The sequence below is a fragment of the Schistocerca serialis genome, chromosome 1 (genome assembly GCF_023864345.2).
Source record: "Schistocerca serialis cubense isolate TAMUIC-IGC-003099 chromosome 1, iqSchSeri2.2, whole genome shotgun sequence".
NCBI classification, from domain to species: domain Eukaryota; kingdom Metazoa; phylum Arthropoda; class Insecta; order Orthoptera; family Acrididae; genus Schistocerca; species Schistocerca serialis.
The window spans coordinates 908,255,876-908,265,619 of record NC_064638.1 but is presented as its reverse complement, the minus strand read 5'-3'; positions in this window follow the sequence as shown (position 1 = coordinate 908,265,619).

Here is a 9,744-nt window from a genome sequence, read left to right as displayed (position 1 = left end):
GCGACCATCATGATGCTGTAAACAGAACCTGGTTTCATCCGAAAATGACATTTTGCCATTCGTGCACCCAGGTTCGTCGTTGAGTACACCATCGCAGTTGCTCCAGTCTGTGATGCAGCGTCGAGGGTAACCGCAGCCATGGTCTCCGAGCTGATAGTCCAAGCTGCTGCAAACGCCATCGAATTTTCGTGCAGATGGTTGTTGTCTTGCAAACGTCCCCATCGGTTGACTTAGGGGTCGAGACGTGGCTGCATAATCCGTTACAGCCATGCGGATAAGATACCTGTCATCTCGACTGCTAGTGATACGAGGCCATTAGGATCCAGCACGGCTTTATGTATTACCCTCCTGAACCCACCGATTCCATATTCTGCTAACAGTTATTGGATCTCGACCTACGCGAGCAGCAATGTCGTGATACGATAAACTGCAATCGCCATAGGCTACAATCCTACCTTTATCAGTGTCGGAAACATGATGGTACGCATTTCTTCTCCTTACACGAGGCATCACAATGTTTCACCAGGCAACGCCGGTCAAATGCTGTTTGTGTATGAGAAATCGGTTGGAAACTTTCCTCTTGTCAGCATGTTGTAGGTGTCGCCTCCAGCGCCAGCCTTGTGTGATTGCTCTGAAAAGCTAATCATTTGCATATCACAGTATCTTCTTCCTGTCGGTTAAATTTTGCATCTGTAGCATGTCATCTTCGTGGTGTAGCAATTTTAATGGCCAGTAGTGTATTTATTGATTCAGAAAATTTTAACAGGTCAGCCTCATCATGAGTCCATATGGCAAAAATGTCATCAATATATCTTAAACCTAACCAGGGGCCGAAAGCTTATGGATCTCTGGGAAGCCATTTCAAGCGACCCATGAAAAGACTTGCTGAGGAAGGAGCCAACCTTGTTCCTGTGGTCATACCCGTGATCTGTTTGTATGTCTGCCCCTCGCAGGAAAAGTACTTGTTCATAAGTTGATTAAGGTGAGCAGGAAGGGTGACATAGGTTTGGAATCAGATGGTTGAACCATTGTCGGGAAAAGTTTGTCTCTTTAATGTAAAAGGGAAGTCTTTGTACTATAGGTTGCAGGTATTGATGAACCAAGGCAGATATATGTTCACTGGATGCTTTGAATCTAATAACTGTGGGATGGGCAGGGTGATACTGTTTAATGGATCTTATGAAGAAGGTGAAAGGTGGAGTTAGAAGTTTTATGTTAGTCCTTGTGAGAAAGGGTTGCAAAACAACACTGAAGTCAGGAGTTCTTGGAAGGCTTGTAAGGTGTGATTGTGAAGTAGCAGTGGTGGATCAAGTTGGGATCATGGTTGGAACAGATTAAGGCAGCGTTCAATGTCAGGTTTGCTGTTGGAATGTTTCAAGATTGGGCTGCAAAGTGATACTTCCAGTTGACATTCCTTCACACGAAATATCCACTGGAAGTATTACTTTGCAACCCAGTCTCAAACCTTTCCAATGCAAACTTGATATTCAACTGTATCTTGAACAATTCCGATCACGATCCCAATTTGATATCACCACTGCTACCTCAAAACCACTGTACAAGCTTTCGAAAAATCCATAACATCCAACGTTGCTTCGCAACCCTTTGTCAGGTCTCTACAACATGACCGTAACCTGTCCTCCAAAGAACTCCTGGCTCTTTGTAGTGTAAAAACTGATGACTCCATCATTATCCGTACAACAAATGCCATCAAGATCCCATCCCTCTTGTACAAACTGACGTACTTTTCCTACTTAAAGCTTCAGGCCCGTCAGCACTAATACCTCAGTCCATAGAACTTCTTACTTCCATCCAAACCATGCACTCCCACCTTTTACCTCCTTCTTAAGATACACAAACCCAAGCACCCTGCCCGTCACATAGTTCTGCCTTCAAAGCACCTGCTGAATGTTTATGCACCCTTGGTTGATGAACAGATAGTACAAAGAATCTGCTCATACATTAAAGACACCAGCCATTCCTAGACTGTCTAAAATCTGTGCCTGTCCCGTCCTACTTCCAGAACACACCTTGCTTCTCATCATTGACTTTACACTTACAAACTAGTACCTCATCTGTAAGTGGGAGACATACAAACAGATTGGGGTCAAGGGAACCCGGATGGTTTCTTTCTGTGCCAACTGTTGGAGGGGGCTCTCCTGGAAGCCAAAAGCCTTCAGCCCTAGGTTTAGTTTAGATATATTGATGACATCTTTGCCATATGGACTTACGGTGAAGCCAATTGGTTAAAATTTTTTGAATCAATAAATGCGCATTCTCCCAATTAAATTTCACATGATCCTATTCCAAATCCCATGCTACTTTCCTTGACCACATCCTCATCAAGAGTCACTATACACTTTTTGCATTAAACCTTCAAACAGTACTTGACGTTTTGGCAGTTGCCATCCTTCCCATGTCAGATGTTCCTTCCTGTACAGCTTTGGCATTTGATGGAATAACATTTTGCCTGAGACATATGATTCTCAACTTTATCTTTGGTAACGATAGAAACAATGAAATAAACTTTCTGCGATAGCAGAGACGTGATACTGGATCTCCTGCTTACGAGTGAGATGAGTCAGTCATTACACTGCTGTAGGATTGTGGCTACCACAGCTGCACAGACTACCTCAGTCCAATGCCCTCCCTAACATCAATTCAAATTTCAGCCTATTTTCTCCTCCCATTGTCACAATTGCTGTGGCTCTCCAACATTGGAATAACATGCCAGCTTTGTACGTAATGGGGAAATCCTGCCTGTAGCGCAGGCATAGGTTATCTATTAATCTGATGGAATAATATTTTTCCAGAGAAATGAGTCTCAACTTTATATTCAATAAAAGTAAAAGCTGAAGCAATGAATTAAAATTTGTGCAATGGCCAGGGCTTGAAACCATGGCTCCTGCTTACTGGACAGAAAAAAAACACTTTGACATGATCAATCATGTTTTCTCGGTGTGATTAATAATGTACTTCCAGTTGTTCTGTGGAGTTGTTGTATCTATTTTATGCACAACATTTTAACAACCAACCTTCCCCTTCCCTTCAGGAGTTTGTTGCCTGGAGTCCAGACTGAATCAGTGTTGGTCTCATACTGCTATTTATAGCGGACTTCGATTCCCGATGCACACTATGCCCTTTGATGCTCCTTTGCTATTCAGAGCTCACACTGATATTCCATGAACAGCAAATTCTCTCAGCATTTTGCTGCTCACATGAATGTGATGTGTTGGTGAGATTGTAATAAACTGAGTGCTGAAACCCAGCTGTTACTGTAATTGAAAGCTCCAACCCTGTTTATTACATTTTCTGATGCCTTTTATTTGGATAGACTCAATTATGCTGTCCCAGAGACTTGGTGTTTGCACCATGCTACTGCTCTAGTATTTCACTTGAGGTGGTGGTCGGCTACAGCTGATGTGCTTGGTTGTTTTAGTTAGGTGTGATGCTAATGTTCCTTGCATCTCTCCTAAATTGTTGTGATAGAATGCCCCATGTAAGGCATGTCACATCCTCATGGGATATGATACACGCCCATTTTTTTTCAGAGATCTGGATCCTCTTTAGCGTTACAAAAAAATACATTTTATCTTACTTGAAGGGAGTAAAATACACTGGAGTCCATGTTTCGGTATGAGTCTACAAGTCTTCCCGGATATTGGGCCAGCATAAGATAAACATTTTTTTGGCTTCTCAGCATTCTTGATTTTGATTACATTGTGCATTGCCAGCTCAGTTTGGTGATCTGAGTAGCCATTCCTTCAGAATACTAGTCTTCAGTGAGGCTGTCCTCGGCTGAAACTTTTCGAGCTATATGGACCAGTCTTTAGCACTGAATTTCTCTGCAACAGATGGTGATGGCTGGCGCAAGGAGTGGAGATTGAGGTGAGTGAGTAGATTTTCAGTTAACATTATGACTAACACATTAAGGATAAGTAGTTGACCCTCTTTTCAAATTCCATCATGAATTTTATTTTACAACTGATAGAGTTTAAAAGTTCAAGAAAGTCTTGAAGATTTACTGCTCCATGTGGACACACCACAAACATGCCATCCAAGCACAAATAGAAAAATGTTGGGTCTAATTTGCTGAATTCTAGTGTCTTTGCTTCAAAGAGTTCTACACATAAGTTCGCTATGAGGACAACCCATTGCTACGCCATTGGGTTGTTAATAATATTTTCCACTGAAAAGGAAACAAGTTGATGTTAGAACACACCTAAATAGTGAAACAACCTGTAAACTTTTCTGTGATTACTTCTAAGGAATCGGAAAGTGGAATTCTTGTAAGTCTACATTGACACTGACACTAATATCCATATCCTGAGCTGCAATTGACTGAGGTGGTGTACAAAGTCAGTAGAATTGTGAATGTGATATTTGCACTTCCTAGCATTCTGAAGGAGAATGCATTGTAAGTGTTTTGCTAGCTGGTATGTAGGTGCACTAATATTACTAGCTATGGGTCTTACAGGAATTCCTCGCTTGTGTAGCTTAGCAAGGCCATACAGTTGTGGTGACACTGCTGTTAATGTTAAGACACTCATTGAGAATACATTTTTAGCATTGATATCTGTGTGTCTGCAACATGTGACATGAGAATGGCAGTGTTGCCATTTTTGGCTGGCAGAACTATTCTCCCTTGGAGGTGGATCTTAGTATTGGTGCCTACATAAGAGCTCTAGAGGTTTCACGGGGAACCTTGTTTGATGCTTCCAGGGGGAGTGAAGCTATAATATGCTTCACAGGCCTGATGTAATCTGCTGTTGGTAGAATTTTTGGAGAGCGTGCAAAATTCAGCCCTTTAACAAGAATCTTCACTGTATCCTTGTACAGGTGTTTGCCACTGAAATTAATTGCAGTGTGGTGCCCTGCATCTCGTATTAGCTGCTTCTGCAAGCCATCGAATTTTGCTTTTTGGCATGCACATGTTCTCAGTTGCATTGATTCTTCTTGTGACCATGTTGTGTTACCAACCCATTCACAAGAACCTACATTGAGTTTAGGCACACCATTTTCCTCTTGAATGGCACTTACTCTTTGCAGTGCTAACAGTGCTCATCCCAAGTATTATGGTACAGAAATGTCAGGTGCAGTGTACTTCATTCCTTACTTAATGTGAAGCTGCACTATGAATTGAAGTGTCAAAAAATATGGTTCCAAGCTTTTAGTTGGAAAAAAGTGTGCACACGGGTGACTTGTTTTGAATCAATTGGCCAACCATCATCCATGGAGAACTATAAGTTAAGAGTAATTGTTTTGTAATGCTGTTCCACATAAGCAGCACTTTTACTGTCAACATACAAGATCATTATTATTCTGCCACAAAGTTTTTTTTTTTTTCAGAATTTAATACAGGTAACAAGACCTCTGAAGATTGTAAGCTTATCAAATGGAAAAAAATTGAGAAGGCAAGTAATCCACAACAATGATAATTTGATATGGAAATGGAAATGTCGTGTGGCTAGGGCCTCCCGTCCGATAGACCGTTCGCCTGGTGCAGGTCTTTCGATTTGATGCCACTTCGGCGACCTGCGTGTCAATGGGGATGAAAAGATGATGATTAGGACAACACAACACCCAGTCCCTGAGAGGAGAAAATCTCCGACCCAGCTGGGAATCGAACAAGAGATATCAAATATTGCTTCTTAACAAGTAACTTATTTCAAATGCCGTGAGGTAAAGCTTTGTGTTGGACAGGGATTCGAACCAAGAACCTAATCGGATAGATATCGAAGCACAATCAACTGTGACATATCACATATTCTCGGCAGTAGCCAAATGTTTTAACTGAAATGACGAGACGAAACATTAATTTTTTTCCTTCCCAGGACTCCAACCCGGCACCTATCGCTGTTATATTCTAGAGAAAATGAACGTTAAATATGGGTTTGTTGCACCAGCAGCGACATGTGAGCATGTTTGAACTAGAAATAATATGACGAAGAGTTCAGTGCTGACTGGGAATAGAACCCCACACATATCGTTGTTGACTACACGCAAAGAGATGTCAGGTACCGAATTTTTCTCCACTGGCAGCTCGGAATAACATCTCGTTGAACTTACAGTGATCTCGCAAATAGTTCTGCGTCTCGCTGGGAGTCAAATATCGTTAGTGTTGACAACGAATGAAAATACATGAAAAATCGAAATTATTATCCACAAGCAGATAGGTGTTCTCATGCTACATCTTGATAATACATAATGCAATCTTTAGTGCCGGGCCAGGATTCGAAGCCATTCGCGCGCAATATGTGGAGTTGTTGAGGAATCTGCAGTTTTGAACAAACAACAAATTGTAGCCGAGCTGTATTGTCACGAAGATAACAAATTCCGCGTTAAGGGCGGTCTGAGTTGCATTCCCAGTTCAGAAACAATTTTATCGACATACAGAAGATTCCCTTTGTGTACATGGAAATTTGCAGGCTGGGTATATTACCCACACTAACGGAATGTGGGAATCCCAGTAGCATATCCGTTGTTTCTGCGGTTTGCTCCCATATCCGGCTCCGTTCGTGGTGGTTCTTCAGTCTTCAGCTATAGCTGTCCTCAGCCAATTGAGTAGTATAAAAGTCACACGACACGAAAGCGGCGCATTTGCTGCAGGAAATACGAAACTGCCAAGACGCCTAAGTGAAAGTTTCATACTTTTTGCGATATGATTAGCGCTCTCGCACCTCATTTGTGGTTATATGGATATACTTATACAGTAGACATTCAAGATAATAAAATGTGTAGGTTTATTAGATAACAAAACACAAACTGTTTCAATTTTTCGAAACAGCGTATCGAAACATTTCAGGCATTACAACAGTGTAAAAATTTCTGGAGAAAGGTCACATTCAAATGGAGTGTGATTCTACGCACTACACCATAGAAAGGAAGTTAAAAAACACACATACTCCTGCTGGCTATGTAGAAGTTTGTGCTACCACAAGACAAAGCCCTAGACCTTATGTTGTCAATTATTTGGACCACACGTTTTGCAAGTCCTATGATAAACTCTCATTGTATTCGTCTATTCGGCTAGGATCCAAAATTGGGGATCCAACAGTGACTGATATCCGGTGTCTCAAGTATGATCCCTCCGGAAAAATGGAATATAAATTGAAATTCAGCGATACATGGGAACCACTTCCAAGAAGGATGTTAAACATACCCAGCTCATTTACAGTGCCCCCTCTCTACAATTCACCACTTAAGATCAGCGCAGAAAAGTTTGCGCATTTGCAACAACTAAAGCTGCTCCTTCCTAAGGATGTGCATTCATTTTATGACACATTGCATCACATTTGTACTGAGAGAACATGTCCGTGTCTAAAAAATGCAGCCGAAAATAAACTTGTTTACAGCCACCTATGACTGTCAGTGTAACAGCAAAAGTAACAATAATAAATGTTAATGAACTGCACAAATGTTTACAGTAATAAAAAGTTAATTAAAGCTAACAACATTGTTTCTATGTTTTTTAAACACTGTAATTTGTTAACATCCAGATTCGAATATTTTGATCAATGTGAAATTATTCATTTCACTTTACATCTGTAACAATGTATCGTTACAGATGTATCATAATACACAAATAATGCAAAATTTAAGTAAGATTTTTAAAATAAATTCATTTCAATTCTTAACTGTGCACTCGTTACATGCCTCTTATCTCCATCACTACCAAAAAAAAACTGTGAAAACCTCGTAACTCCAAAAACCGGCAGACAATTTGAAGTGCATAATAAAGTCTTATGTACCAATGACCGGATCCATATTGTGTAGAAGAAACCACTAAATTTGACTAATCAGGTCCTCATGTGATTTCTATAATTAGTTTTTTGCTTCTCCTGTAAAATTTGACCAATTTGAGTTACGAGGTTTTCATTGCCTAGCGACGAAATGAAACAGTACAATGAAATGTTTCGATACGCTGTTTCGAAACATTGAAACAGTTTGTGTTTTGTTATCTAATAAACCTACACATTTTATCATCTTGCGCAGGTAGACTGAAACAGCCTTATTTTGAAACAACGACACAGTTTCTGTGTCTGGCTCGAGATCGAATCTGGTCCGGTTATCCGAGACAGGGGCAGAATGAATCACCACTGTATCGAAACAATGATCCACAGCTGTTCCGAAAAACTGAGTTTCACGTATCGATACACTGTATCGAAACATAGAAACAGTGGCCAAGTCTAGTTTGTATCCTTATTTTAGATTCAAACACCTAGCAGCCGGTAAGAAAAACCGATACGAAACATTTGATTTTACTTAGTTAACAATCCGATTGTGTGTTGGGTTCGTATCTCCGTCACAGAACTTTACATCATGCACTTCATCTTTAAATGCTTGCACACTTTGTTACTTCAGAATAGAGGTATATCAGACATCTTTCGTGGTTAATTAACAGGGAGGAAAGGGTCTTGACAGAAGTACCGGTTTATTACAAAAATTGTCTTTTATTTTCAAGGTTAGATTTGGTTACTGGTATTAGCAAAACATTCGGTAATTCATGGCCAGTCATCAATATGATATTATTAGATTAGATTGGATTAATTCTTGTTTCATAGATCATGAATAAGCTATTTCGTAATGATGTGGAAGGTATCATTTTAATGAATGATTTCCTTACATACCACGATCCAATTTATTTACAATTTTTTACTCTCTCTCTCTCTCTCTGACGCGCGCACACACACACACACACACACACACACACACATTCTTTTTTTTATTTTTGTTTGTTGAACTCTACTATCGGCGAGGCACGGAAACGTTCGTCAATGATTTTCTTAGTTTTGAGTACACTTACGAAAGAAATATAAAAACAACTATGAGAGTTACTGATTTATGATTCTTCGTTTGCAGTCAGTTCCGAGTATTATTAGTAACTACGCTCCAGTCCCTAAACCCAGTTACAGTAATGCGAATCAGACGCATTACGTATTCCAGGCCATAGCAGCCGCGACTTGGAGACACCAGCTATGGTCACTTCCCAGCCTGCTGTAAGATCACATCGGTTCGTCTTCTTCCTGCTGGTATTGTAACTGAGATTTGGCAACAAGGCAATGTATGTTTGGCAACTCTGTGATCGACGAGTTACTTCGTGGTGTGCACGGAATTAAGCCTCAAAGTTCACTTGATTTTACCTGTCATTTCCATTGAATAATCTGAGTTATTATCGCTTGAGGTGTAACAAAAGATCGTAAATTTACGGTTTTCAGCCCAGGAAAATCGTTGCACGTGGAAATCGCAACTAATCATGTCCTTCAAATAGCTGTTTACGAGTTCTAGGCACTATTGGTCTCATAAGAGGAAACGAAGACACGTACTTCTTCGCTACCTCTGTGGTAACGTGCTGACCTGTGAAACAGCGTCTGTTATGGTTCACAGTTCCAGTCTCACTGGGTGTAGCGTTTTTATCCCTTCTATGAAAGAGCTACAAACAGTCAGATCAAACATCGATAAGGAAATCGCAAGAAAATACTTTCGGCTCATAGTGCAATGGTGAAAAACTTACAATGCTGCACAACGGGTAACGCCTCTTTCCGCTGCTGACAAGCAAATTTTGGGTTTCTAGGAATACATAACTTTATTTATGAAATGCCACATTTGCATACATCTTGAGTATGACACAGCATACCAATTAAACACAAACCCAATCAAAATCTAAGTGAGTAGTATTTTACCAATTCGTGTCGATAGAGGCACGCTTGTGTACAGATACTCAGTTTTATTAAAACAGACTTT